Source organism: Aquarana catesbeiana, linkage group LG04 (genome assembly GCF_042186555.1).
Source record: "Aquarana catesbeiana isolate 2022-GZ linkage group LG04, ASM4218655v1, whole genome shotgun sequence".
Classification (NCBI taxonomy): Eukaryota; Metazoa; Chordata; class Amphibia; order Anura; family Ranidae; genus Aquarana; species Aquarana catesbeiana.
The window spans coordinates 313,352,642-313,367,539 of record NC_133327.1 but is presented as its reverse complement, the minus strand read 5'-3'; the positions used below and the strand labels follow the sequence as shown (position 1 = coordinate 313,367,539).

The window sequence follows — 14,898 nt, the reverse complement described above, 5'->3', positions numbered from 1 at the left end:
GCATTGTTGTGCCCTTGCGTTTTTGGAAAGGGTTGGGGGCTTTTAAGAGGCAGTTGAGAGGGACCAGTTGTAGCCATGGAGGGACCCCATTGATGTGAGGAATACGGTAAGTATTTGTCCCCATTCTTCTACCCCTAAACTATTGAGTAAGTGAAGATTTTTTGATACCCCTGGAGTTGGGCCTTAAAGCATCAAGACCCATTCATATGATTACATACGTCAAACCGGTTTAGTTTACAAAGGATGCCTTTAATAAAATGATTTTTAAAGCAATTTTTTTCACAGATTGTCATGCATGTTTGGCATAGAATGAACCTTTTGTAGTATCTTATTAAATTCAATAGGGTGTCAATGAATCATTTGACACTTGACATGAGCGAGTCATGAAATAACCTGTGAGCTATGCTCCTAGGCTCTGTTAACAGGGAACATGTTAAAGATAGGGATAACGTGACTGTGCTTTGTTATAATAATAGTTCCTTGAAGACTGTGAGTGAGCTCACTGGGCAGTATCACAGGGAGTCCACAGATAACTTGGAGCTGTTTTACAACAGCAACAAGAATGCTACAGGCTGCTCAGCTGTTGACAAGCCTGACTGGCTGAGAACACCAGTTAAATTTAGCACACCAGAGACTGTTCAACAAAGTCTGCAGTCTAACAGAGCCTGAGGAGCCCAAAAGAGAGGAAACATTATCTCAGAACCATACCGCCAAGCTGCAACAACACCTAGCAACAGTTGAGGTGGGGAAAAAAAAAATCTTTCATCCAAAAACACTGGGTGGGAGCATGTGTGACCTCCTCCTTTACTGACTGGGATATCTACATTTACTGGACAAGATCAGCTTAGCAGCTGATAGAGCGGTGTAGGCTGTCTGCTGGATACCCTGTCAATGGAAAATAGCACACAGGTTTACTCTTCCCTCTGACAGACATTCTCTGCTTTTCAAGAAAAGTCACCAGAACCCAAATTCACCAAACCGCTGTTGTCACAAACTCATCTCTGGTCTCTGTTTAAACTGCCAGGTAAGGCAATCAAATTTTTACTTTAATATCAAATACGCAGATATTTTATTTTGTATATATTTTATTAATTATTGATATCAATGTATTTCAATTATCTAAAGAAATGTGTGTGCATATATATATATATATATATATATATATATATATATATATATATATATATTCATAGATACAGTATACATATATATATGTCCAATGGGGGATTGCAACATATTTATTGAAAACATCAAAACATTACAAGATATTGACAAATTGTTGTATTTTTTTTTTTTTTTTTTTTACTTTTTAATACATTTCTGATATACTACAGCCACCTTTGGACATTTTTCTACATATTGTACCTGGAGGGCAGGACTCTGGTTGTTGGCATTCACTGCAGTACTTACAAGTGCTGTCCACATATATATATATTTATTTATTTATTTATTTTAAATATTTATGTATATATATATATATATATATATATATATATATATATATATATATATATATATGTATATATATATAAATAGACAATATGAGGCACAGGTACTCTCTCTTGCTCATTCTTATTATTATTCTTATCATTATTATTATTATTTAAGGTACTTATATAGCGCCGTCACTTAACGCAGCGCTTTTACATATACATTGTACATTCACATCAGTCCCTACCCTCAAGGAGCTTACAATCTAAGGTCCCTAACTCACATTCATATACTAAGGACAATTTAGACAGAAGCCAATTAACCTACCAGCATGTCTTTGGAGTGTGAGAGGAAACCAGAGTACCCGGAGGAAACCCATGCAGGCCAAGGGAGAACATGCAAACTCCAGAAAGGTAGTGTCGTTGTTTGAATTCAAACCAGCGACCCCTTTTTACTGCTAGGCAAGAGTGCTACCCACTACACCACTGTGCCGCCCAATTTAATCTTGTATAGCACAAAGAAAATTTGAATGACTGTTTCGGGCATCCCTACCCTTTCTAAAATTCAGTGGGATGCCCAAAACAGTTGTTTGCCCCTAATGTTCCTTGTGTTATACAAGAGTAAATTAAAAAAAAAGATCAAGAGTACCAGTGCCTCATCCATCTATTTGGAGTTACATGTTTGGCAGTGCATGGGAGCCCACTAATTGAAAGCGCACGGACCGCCTAAAATGGAATAGGTGCAGCTCACCATTTTTTGTGTGTACATGTATATATACTGTATACTTCCTGTTGGGGGGTGACTGCGTTCATTCTCTAAAGTCGCACTGTAGGAATGTAGCCACCCTCTCTTGCTTGCTCCCATGGCCTAATGGGATTATGGACTTTGGAAGTAGGTCATATTTTTGGCACCCCATGCAACAAAAATATCATTTTTGGTGAGATGCTTCCAAAGGGAAATCACATCTCAAGGGGCACTTTCCTCATTAGAACCCTACAAGTGCAGCAGCTGATCGATAATTATGAATCACTCCCATTCACATCCACTTGGACACCGACAAGCAAACAGCTATTTCTTCAGAATAACAAAAGGTAGGAATCTGCAACAAAGTTTGGTAAAATCCATGCACTGTACATAGATCACCCCGAGGGGAATGTTTTCCTTTCTCAACAAAACTGGAGTTATTCTTTAACCACTTCCATACCGGGCCATGGTAAAATGACGCCGGCAGGAACATCTCCCTCCTGGTGGACGTCATATGACATCCTCCGGTCCTCGCTGGTCCTGCGGGCCCCCGGGGGCCCACCATGCGGCGATTGAGGATTAGGCATGTCCCTCGAACACAGCCAATCCCGATGAGGGTAAAGAGCCAATAACAATGGCTCTTTACCACATGACCGGCTGTGTCCAATCACAGTCAGGGACATGTGCTGTGCTTGTAATCGCAGCTCGTTCGCGCCCCCGGGGGTGTGCAGTGCGGAGATCGGGAATGAGGCGTGTCCCTCGGACACAGCCCATCCCCGATCAGGATAAAGAGCCAATGAAATTGGCTCTTTACCATGTGACCGGCTGTATCCAGTCACAGCCAGTGACATGTGCTGTGCTTGTAATCGCCGCTAATGCGCGCCGATCGGGGATAAGGCGTGCCCCTCGGCACAGCCCATCCCCGATCAGGGTAAAGAGCCAATTAATTTAGCTCTTTACCACGTGACCGGCTGTATCCAATCACAGCCGGTCACAAATGTCAACAAACAGCTGTAGTGCCGTTTCCGGGTTCTCCTTCTCAGTGTGTGAGGAGGAAACCTGGAAGAAAAATGTGCTGCAGTACAGTGATGTGCCCCGATTGCACCACAAATAAAGAGGACCTGTCACCAGCCCATCAGAGTACCTGTCACAGCCCATCAGAGTACCTGTCACAGCCCACAAGAGTACCTGTCACCCGACCCAAAGTACCTGTCACCAGCCCCATAGTACCTGTCACCAGCGTCAGAGTACCTGTAACCAGCATCAGAGTACCTATCTCAGTCCTTCAGAGTACCTGTCACAGCCCACAAGAGTACCTGTCACCCGACCCAGAGTACCTGTCACCAGCATCAGAGTACCTGTCACCAGCATCAGAGTACCTATCTCAGCCCTTCAGAGTATCTGTCACAGCCCATCACAGTACCTGTCACCAGCCCCATTGTATACCTATCACCAGCCTCAGAGTACCTGTCACTAGCATCAGAGTACCTGTCACCAGCATCAGAGTACCTGTCACCAGCCCCAGAGTACCTGTCACCAGCCCATCAAAGTACCTGTCACCAACTCATCAGAGTACCCGAGTAACTGTCACCAGCCCATCAGAGTACCCAAGTACCTGTCACCACAGCCGGTCACAACTGTAAACCGGGTTCTCCTTCTCAGTGTGTGAGGAAGAAAGATGTGCTGCAGTACAGTGATGTTCCCCCGATTGCCCCACAAATAAAGAGGACCTGTCACCAGCCCATCAGACGACCTGTCACCAGCCTCAGAGTACCTGTCACAGCCCATCAGAGTACCTGTCACAGCCCATCAGAGTACCTGTCACCAGCCCCAGAGTACCTGTCACTAGCCCCAGAGTACTTGTCACTAGCCCCAGAGTACCTGTCACTAGCATCAGAGTACCTGCCACAGCCCACCAGAGTACCTGTCACCAGCATCAGAGTACCTGTCACCAGCCCATAAGAGTACTTGTCACCAGCCCATCTGAATACCTGGGTACCTGTCACCAGCCCATCAGAGTACCCGAGTACCTTTCACCAGCTCATCAGAGTACCCGAGTACCTGTCACCAGCCCACGCCCCATAGAATATATGTTGGGGTGTTTGCTTTTTAAAATGGGGTCATTTTGTGCATAATTCCATTCTCCTGGTGCTCCAGAACCTTCAAAAGTGTGATAGGTTGTCAGGAAACTTAATATGTAATTTATTCTCCTAGAACACCTGACGGTGCTCCCTGTATGTTGGGCCTCCTTATGTGGCTAGGCTGTGCAAAAGTCTCACACATGTGGTATTGCCATACTCAAGAGGAGTAGCAGAATGTATTTTGGGGTGTAATTTCTGCTATGTACATGCTATGTGTTAGAAAAATCTTATAAATTGCCAACTTTGTGTAAAAAAATAAGTTTTCATTTTCTTTCCACGGTTTCCAAAAACTTTTGGAAAACGATGACGTATTCAAAAGACTCATTATGCCTCAAAATATATACCTTGGGGTGTTTGCTTTCCAAATTGGAGTCATTTTGTGGGTAATTCCACTGTCATGTTGTTCCAGGACCTTCAAAAGTGTGATAGGTAGGAATAAAATTAGATGTATAATTTATGCTCCTAGAACACCTCATGGTGTTCCCTGCATGTTGGGCCTCTGTATGTGGCCAGGTGGAAAGGTCTCACATATGTGGTATCACCATACTCAGGAGGAGTAGAAGAATGTATTTTGGGGTGTAATTGGAAGTATGCTTATGCTGTGTGTGAGAGTGTGTTATGACAATTGTGTGTAAAAAAAAAAAAAAATCATTTTTTTATTTACCTAAGAATTGTGGGAAAAAAATTACTTAAAAAAACTTTAAAAAACTCTCGATGCCTCTTACTAAATACCTTGGACTTTCTACATTCCAAAAACTCATTGGGGGGGTATTTGTACTGTCCTGACATTTTAGGCCCTCAAGAAATGAGGCCGTCAGTACATCAGGTGTGATCAGTTTTTAATGATTTGCACCATAGCTTGTAGACTCTATAACTTTCACACAGACCAAATAATATACACTAATTTGGGTTATTTTTACCAATGTATATAGCAGTATAAATTTTGGCCCAAATTTATGAACAAAAATTACTTATTTGCAAAATTTTATAATAGAAACTAAAAATAGCTTTTTTTTTCAAAATGTTTGCTCTTTTAAAAAAAAAAAAAAAAAAACCCAGTGGTGACTAAATACCACCAAAAGATATCTCTATTTGTGTGAATAAAAAAAACGATAAAAATTTTGTTTAGGTACAGTGTTGCATGACTGAGTAATTGTCATTCAAATCGTGAGAGTGCTGAAAGCTGAAAATTGGTCTGGGCAGGGAGGGGGTATAAGTGCCATTTATTAAAGTGGTTAAAATTGTTATATTTCATATATGGCGTAAAGACTGGGAAGACAGAGCAAACTGTAGTGGAACTGTTGGTCATAATACCAGCCCACATACCTGTGATTTTATCACACTGAGTGTGGGGCATAAGCAACTGCAACTGATAACCTTTAACAGCTGAATGAATTGTCAGTTCTGCAGGTTTCAACTGATTTCCTGTTCTTTCAGTCAACAGTGTAAATATTATTGTTATTATTATACAGCATTTATATAGCCGCAATAGTCTGGGGATATTTATTATAGCAAAAAGTAAATAAATATAGCCTTTTTTTCAAAATTTTCGCTATTTTTTTGTTTATAGCGCAAAAAATAAAAACCGCAGAGGTGATCAAATACCACCAAAAGAAAGCTCTATTTGTGCGAAAAAAAAGGACATCAATTTTGTTTGGGAGCCACGCCGCACGACCGCGCAATTGTCAGTTAAAGCGATGCAGTGCCGAATGGCAAAAAGTGCTCTGGTCTTTGGCCAGCCAAATGGTCCGGGGCTTAAGTGGTCAATCAGAAAGGAAGTGCAGATACTAACGAAGGCATGAATCCAAAAAGATTTCAGGTTAGCGTAACCAGAATTAATGTTACTAAACTATGCAGGAGTCTTTTTTTTCCCACAAGTTGGCAACAACAGATATGCTTATTGTTGGGTTTGAACTTATAACACAGAATTCTGGGAAATGTAGTTTGGGCAATAGGGGAGCCATTACCATTGCTGGGTGAAAAAACTACTATACCCAAGGTTATCTGAGAGGAGAAGGAGAGGACGGGAGGGAGGAGGTATAACAGGAAAGCCTGGCAAGAGATTGGGGGAGTTGGAGGATCTTATTTGCATGCTGTTAAGTGGTTGTGGTGCTGCTCCCTCTTTGTGGCCAGCCACCTCCTTGCAGGGGCTTTTTGCAACTTTTTTGTTATCTGCCCCCGGGTCCCTCCTATACCATCAGCTCTTGGTTGGAACCATCTCTATGGATTTCTTTCCATAGTATTGTGATCCTGTTGCCAATACACACATGCCAAGTGATCTACACTATTTTGTTCATTTTTGATTCGGTCAACATTGACATATACCCATACAAAAAATTATTTCTGGGCTGGCTCCTGAAGAAGCGTGCGCTGCCCCATGAAACGCATAGAGAGCCTTAAGCCTTCATGAACTGTTCATTACATGCTTCAACCAATTATGGGTGTTATGTTGTATTTACATGCTTGATATGTGGATACTGATGATGTGATGTGATCATAATGAAATTATATTAATGTCTTTTTGTTAGTCATTTTATATATTTGTGTAATAAACTTTGTAAATTTTTTATTATTATTATTTCCTTTTATTAAAGGACTGCAGGTGACATAAATAAGTAAAACTGGCCAGCTGCCAGATAATTTTAATGCGTAAGGTAAAGCCCAAATTTACTAGAGACTAAGAGGGGAATTTACTAAAACTGGAGCATAAAGAATTTGGAGCAGCTGTGCATAGAAACACATCCGTTTCTAGCTTAAAATTACAAAGCTTAAAGTGATACTAAAGTCTTGATTTTTTTTGTTAAAAATATCAAACATGTTATACTTACCTGCTCTGTGTAATGGTTTTGCACAGAGCAGCCCAGATCCTCCTTTTTTCAGGTCCCTCTTTGGCCCCTTCGTCCTGTTGAGTGCCCCCACAGCAAGCAGCTTGCTATAGGAGCACCCCAACCGCAGCTCCCTGTGTCCATTCAGACACGGAGCCGCGGCCTGGCCCTGCCCCCTCTCTCCTTATTGGCTCACTGACTTTGATTGGCAGCAACGGGAGCCAATGGCACTTCACTGCTGTCTCAGCTAATGAGGAGGGAGAGTCCCAGACAGCTGAATCTCTCGTGCAATATTGCTGGATTAAGATGGGGCTCAGGCAGACAGGCCCCCCCAAAAAACACAGACAGGGATTTTACTACAAGAATTAAGGTACTACCCAGGACACAGCTATGTAAAATTGGTCAGTAGAAGAACCATTTTATTTCAGGGATAATAGGCCCACTCAATGTGCCTAACCTTTATTTTAACTATGGGGATGGGGGGGTGCAATGAATGTGACTGATATAATGTGAGGTGGTTTAGGTGCACATTGTTCTTGCACTTAGTTTATTTTTCTTTAAATGATGCAGGTTTGTGGTGTGTACAAAATGCAGCATTAAGAAGAGAGGATTATTAGCAGGCGAATGCTCAGCTTTGAACAACCCAAATTTAAAAAGGCCCTGTTAACACAAAGTAAAAAACAATAAGCCTCCAAAATAAGTTAAATAAAGACAAAAAAATCCCATTATTAAAAATAAAAAAAAGGCAGCAAATTTGTTGATTGCCCAGACAGCTATCAATCAGAATTAAAGTACAGTTTGCTAATTGATTCTATTTTCTTCCTATGCAGTTTGTCAGCTTTACCTTTTTTCATTTCCCTAAAGGCAACTTTCAATACACTGACTTTATGACTGCTCCTTCCCCCTCCCTTTTATAGTGATTTTGATGGCTTATCCTAAAGTCCCCTTATTAGCAATTCTCAGCCTGCTGGACATAGTTCAAAGGCAATGCCATGCATTATGATTTTGAAAAAAAAGGGCGAAGAACCTCAAACCTCAAACCTGCAAAACTCCCTATGAACCCATGGTAAGAGCCAACCTGAACTTCATCCCTACTCAAAAGCACTTGCTATTGAACTAGTTCTGGCATGGGATTAGGGCTTCCCTGGGCTTTGGGGGACCTGAAAGGTTGGTCGTGTGATGGTATTGTTGGTAACAGTAACATTAACATGATCAAATTAGAGCATCATTATGAAATATGTGCTTCAATTGGCATCCATATGCATTCTTAGACAATACATTACAACTTACATAAAGCCAACTCTAAACTTTCGAAAAGTACATCCCATTTGTTTGAGCATTTAAAGTGTCATTAAACCCACATCATAAAAAATATCAATAAATGCTATATTACATGCTGTTCATACTTACTCAGTCACTATGAGATTTGTTTACTGTATTCTGCAAAAAAAAAACAAAAAAACTGGTTGATCCTGCTGTCCTCTATCTCCTCCTCCTGTCCATGTCCCCACTGCATTTTTGCAGAGCAGTGTTGGGAGCTAGTGCACATGCTTACTTGTCAGTGTATTTCTACTGTTAGCATTTCCTCCCTGTCACATCTGAGCAGCCCATGTGACTATAGAGTCACACATGAGGGTGTATACACAGTAGAAAATGACAGCCCACTCCCTCCCTCCTCCTCCATGCCCATTAACAAGCTAAACACAATGGGGGTGGGATATTACATGTTGATTGATGAAGTCTTTGCCTCCCTGTTATTCTAAGACACAGGCGGAGGTGCATGTCACAGCCTGTGACTGGCAGAAATCCGCCCACACCATGTTATTGCCAATAAATAATAAATATTTGATTTTAAATATATATTTGTATGACAACTTAAATTTTATAGTTTTATTAATATTATTTATTCTTACTCCATATTCCAAAGGCTGTGTTTTTTTTTTTAACATCTGACCAGCACTAGAGGACTAGAAGCTCCTCTTGCCACTGTTTCCATACAGACAGGCTGGGAAAGAGCTGGGTTATATCACAGATGTATATTGCTTAGAATAGAAGGTACTTAGATGTTTTTTTAATAAAATTATTACAGTGCCATTATCCACATACAGAAAGAGAAGGGATAATGTAAATAAAACAGTGTGTGCTTAGTATCACTTTAATGAAGCTGACGTCATAGTATAAACAAAAACAGCTCTCTTGTTCACAGGTTGGTTGTACATTCAAAAATAAAGGTATGAGAATTAAATTGCAATATTCTGCAAACATAAAGTAAATTATACCTACACATTTAGCATTTAAGTGTTGCCAAGAAACCAAATATTATGCCTTTCCTAATACATAATACAAAACATGTATCATTGCTTGTTAAAGAAAAATGACAGACAAGCATTGTTGAAGGGAGTATCCTTTCTTCCTATGAATGTAATAACAAATTGACTTTGGCAAAATGAAGTGGATCCATCCATTGGGAAACACTTAGCATATAATTCCAAACCACTCTGCATTTTAAAAAACTTGCTATTGTACCATTATGTTATTATGTGCTCACTGAGAGTAATGCAAGGCAATGAAGAATTTTGCTCTTCTAAGTGCTGCTCTCATAATGTGTTTTTGCTTTCACATTCCAGACATGACCACATAGGAATCCTTACCATACTGCTGCTAGATAAGTGTGCAGAAAAGTTATATAACAGGTGCCAAGGGATATGGCTGTTAGTCAATGACCAAAGAGTTGAGTGGTTTAATTAATATTTAAATATTCACAAAAGTTAAAAGTGCATTTATATGATAAGAAAACCAGACTTTGAATGTATTCTCATGCTTACAAAAATTTTTTGGTGATTTATTTTACATACACTATATTACCAAACGTATTGGGACACGCACATGAACTTTAATGGCATCCCAGTCTTAATCCATAGGGTTCAATATTGAGTTGGCCCACCCTTTGCAGCTTTAACAGCTTCAACTCCTCTGGGAAGGCTGTCCACAAGGTTTAAGAGTGTATCTATGGGAATGTTTGACTGTTCTTCCAGAAGCGCATTTGTGTGGTCACGCACTAATGTGGACAAGAAGGCCTGGCTCGCAGTTTCTGCTCTAATTCATCCCAAAGGTGTTCTATCGGGTTGAGGTCATGACTCTGTGCAGGTCAGTCAAGTTCCTCCACCCCAAAATTGCTCATCCGTGTCTTTATGGACCTTGCTCTGTGTACTGGTGAGCAGTCATGTTGGAACAGGAAGGGGCCATCTCCAAACTGTTCCCACAAAGTTAGGAGCATGAAAATATCCAAAATGTCTTGGTATACTGACGCCTTAAAAAAATTCCCTCCACTGGAACTAAGGGGCCAAGCCCAGTCCCTGAAAAACAACCTCCCAGCATAATTCCCCCTCCACCAAATGGTTTGGATCAGTGCACAAAGCAAGGTCCATAAAGACATGGATGAGGGAGTTTGGGGTGGACCAACTTGACTGGTCTGCATAGAGTCCTGACCTCAACCCGATAGAACTCATTTGAGATGAATTAGAGCAGAGACTGCAAGACAGGCCTTCTTGTCCAAGATCAGTGCCTGACCTCACAAATGCGCTTCTGGAAGAATGGTCAAACATTCCCATAGACACACTCCTAAACCTTGTGGAGAGCCTTCCCAGAAGATTTTAAGCTGTTATAGCTGCAAAGGGTGGGCCAACTCAATATTGAACCCTAAGGACTAAGACTGGGATGCCATTAAAGTTCATGTGCGTGTAAAGGCAGGCGTTCCAATACATTTGGTAATATAGTGTATTTGTAGTTGTGAATCAACATATTGGATTATTTTTACATTTTGCTGCACAATCAATAATGCTTTCCCACCAGTGATTTTATGCTTGGTATCAAACAAGGAATAATTGTTGCAACACTGAGAGCAGGGACCTATTATAGCTCTGTAAATTTATAACACTTTGTGACCTCACATGGTCCCTCTAAAATGTGTAGAATGAAATTGTTGTTTCTAAAGATTGTTACCAGTTATTGGAGAGTAAGATTGATTCTTAGCCAATAAGTTATCCATACAGCAAAGTTCTAATGATTTAGACCTCCTACACCTCTAAACCTGATCACATGACTCATCATATTTACTTAAAATTGATCAGCGCTGAATAGTTAAAAAGCAAGGCACCCACAATCAGGTCATTTGTTTTCAAAGCCAGGAAATAGGCACCTAGTCTTTACTGCTATTATCTTTTGTTGCAGATTTTACCATAGCAGGCTAATGTAAGTATTTTGTTACAAGGGTTACTTTAATGTAAGGAATTATATTTTAACGTTAGGTTAGTGATAGGATCAGGAGTTTATTTTAACTGTTAGGTTAAGGTTAACTTAGGGAGAGTGCTTAAAGTAGATGTAAACCTGATTCATGAAATTTGACCTAAGCACATATATCTGTAGTGTTTTCTTATCTCTCTCCAAAGCCCTGAGTCCCATTTGTCTCTACTGTTTGGTTGCTCTGTTATCAGCATGATAACTTCTGACAAATTCTCCTTCAACCAAGATAAAACCAGCCTGAAATTTGTGTTGAAGGAGGTTGCTATAAATACGTAGATTAGCAGAGAGCTTGACTTGTCACAGCACAGCACTGCAAGTCTCTGCCTATGTGGAGAGGGGGTGTATGCCTTTCCTCCAATCAGCTGTCTTGGCTGTATACCAAGACTACACTCCCAGTGCTGAACATGAAGAGAAAATCTCTAACATGATGTGCACTTTCTAAAGAATATATAAAGCTGAAGACAGCAGATATACATGTAATATACATGTAAGGCTTCATGTACACGGGACATTTGAAAACCTCTTCTGAACGTTGTAACTTGACAGCTAGTAACCGACATTAAAATATGTCAGTTTTGCCACATTATATGCCGCGTTTAGGGGCGTTAATGAATGTTTTTGTTTACAAGCATTTTCAAAGGGAAATCTTTTCTGACCATTTGCATGTGGGAAACTATAGTCAGAGTCTCTCTCTCTCTTTCAGTCTCTCTCTCTCTCTCTCTCTCTCTCATTAGAGGGAGGGTTAGGGGGAGGTAATCTTAGGAGATATCTTTAGCTATAGTATATGTAAACCCCACTGTCCTACTCTCTCTCCCATCCTGCCTGTAACCCCAACACAGGCTTTAGATCAGAAGATGACTGTATCCCAAAATTGCAGCATGCATTAGACAGCACTTCAATCCTCCAGAGAGAAGGTGGACTTGCAAGGGTTTATAGCCCATGGGAAAAAAAAGCTTTGTTCATTCACTAGTTCATTCACTGACTGTATTTCTCTGTTAAGAGGGCAATGGGGAGGGCAATGGGAAGCCACGAGGCTTAGACTCTCTCTAAATATAGTAATCTTTCATCTGTCACTTTCCCATTAGGAGCAAAGGGACAGAGTCGCCTTAAAGCGAAACCAAACCCACTGTTTTAACAGTTTCAAAAAACAGTTCCATTCTGGGCACGTGTCAGGAATGTAGCTGTCACATTGGTTGCGCTCTCAACCAAACTGTCAAGCTATTAAATGGCTGCTTCCTTGGCAAGATAGGTGTTTTTAGTTTCACTTTAAAGACCATCCCCTGACTCGTTTGCACTCCCCTTCCCTGCACACCTTCACCAATCTGCTGTGCCAAGAGAACCAATGTAAAATACCTAATACTTTTGAGAATAGGGGGTCACATGACCTCCCTGCAGTGCTCAGGCCTAGCAGCCAATCACTAGGTCCAAATGGATGGTGTGATATCATGAACCCTGTGTAAGTTCCAACACTATCCGACACAGAGCTTGCACAGTGTTAGGATTGTAGAGCAACATCGAGGAAGGAGAAGTGTGGGAAAGGTGATCATAAGTAAACATACAGGCCAAATGCCGGGTGACATCAGCCGGTTCAATAAAAACCGTTCAACATTCGGCCCATGTGTGTTCTAGCTGCACCGAAAGAAGCCAGCCTTTTGGCCGGCTTCTGTCGGAGGTGCATGCTGGATAACCAGCAACCGACTGGCTCCCGATCAGTGCTCTCAGCCATTCGATCAGCACTCTCAGCCAATGGCTGAGAGCACTGATCAGAGTGTTTTGGCGGGGGGGGGAGGGGGCCACCCCCCTGTCAGAACACAACAGCTCAGTGGGGGAAATCGCTGTACTAACATCAGATAAAAAAAAAACATATCGTGTGTACCAGGCTTTAGTGTGTATGTTGCTTGCCTTTCAAAGATAATCAGTCACCTAGGACAATAGGATATGAAAGCGGCCATATTAGTTAGCTGCTGGAAGTACCTATTCATGTGTTACTCTTTCTGTCTCTCCAGGGCAGTCATGGTCAATTACAGCAATGCTGATCACACTGTATTGGTATATCAAGGAGCACTTCACATGAGATAATGTCATGTGGTTCAAGTAATGTAATGTGTGGACTAGGGTTTTTTTTATGTTTAAAAGTAAACAAAAAAATATTTTTTTAATGTTGAAAAATGTTAAACAAGTGCCAGTGCCATTAGCACTACACATTGAATATACCATATGCTTACCATTCATTTTAGGCTGAGATTCACTTAAAATAAATGGTAAGTTTGCATGTGGTATTACTTATTTTCACACATATTTGCATTAGAAAGATGGTTTGCATGGCTATGCTGAAACATCTTTATTAATTTAAGCCCTTGCATTGGGTGAGCAGAGATGGTATTTGATACATTTGCTTATGAGTCATTGCCTAGCATCTATACAGTATCATGTTAAATTCAAGATACATTTTACAATGAAATAGATCTATATGCACAACAGGGGCTGTTTTTTTCAGGCTCCCGCCTGCTCATTTTTAATATGTTTTTAGGTAATAACCATCAGGCAAATATTTAAATTATTGCAAGAGCCTAGTTTAACTATGGCGGTATCGCACATATGCACATTTTTTTTTCTAGTAGGAAAGGGTTCTGGTCTTCCAAAGCAAGCTTTTAAAACAAAAAAAACAGTGGAATTCTAATTCTTCTGTGAACTAGTGTCCTTTTTTTTCTTTTTATACAACATCACTCGGTGGATTTGGTACTAGGCAGAACATTGCTGGTTTTTTTCTGCTATTGAAATCTCTGTTGATGTAAAGACATACAGTGGGGACGGAAAGTATTCAGACCCCTTAAATTTTTCACTCTTTGTTATATTGCAGCCATTTGCTAAAATCATTTAAGTTCATTTTTTTTCCTCATTAACCACTTGACCACTGGGCACTTAAACCCCCTTAATAACCAGACCAATTTTCAGCTTTTGGTGCTCTCACATTTTGAATGACAATTACTCAGTCATGCAACACTGTATCTATATGAAATTTTTGTCCTTTTTTTCACACAAATAGAGCTTTCTTTTGGTGGTATTTAATCACCGCTGGGTTCTCTATTTTTTGCGCTATAAAAGAAAAAAGACCGAAAAATCTGTAAAAAAATACATTTTTCTTGGTTTCTGTTATAAAATTTTGAAAATTAGTAATTTGTCTTCATATATTTTGGCCAAAATTTATACCGCTACATATCTTTGGTAAAAATAACCCAAATTAGTGTATATTATTTGGTCTTTGTGAAAGTTATAGCGTCCACAAGCTATGGTGCCAATATCTGAAAATTGATCACACCTGAAGTACTGATGGCCTATCTCATTTCTTGAGACCCTAACATGCCAGAAAAGTACAAATACCCCCCCAAATGACCCCTTTTTGGAAAGAAGACATTCCAAGCTATTTAGAAAGATGCATGGTGAGCTTTTTAAAG

The 14,898-nt window shown here is 40.4% G+C and overlaps 1 protein-coding gene across 1 annotated transcript in view; it reads left to right on the top strand.

Annotated features, from left to right (window-relative positions):
• Nucleotides 1-612: 612 nt before the first annotated feature.
• Nucleotides 613-14,898, top strand: part of FILIP1 (filamin A interacting protein 1) — a 234,768-nt gene continuing 220,482 nt past the window's right edge. Inside the window, exon 1 of the mRNA XM_073626815.1 lies at nucleotides 613-1,024. The gene's annotated coding sequence lies outside the window, so the exon portion shown is untranslated. The remainder of the gene's footprint in view (nucleotides 1,025-14,898) is intronic.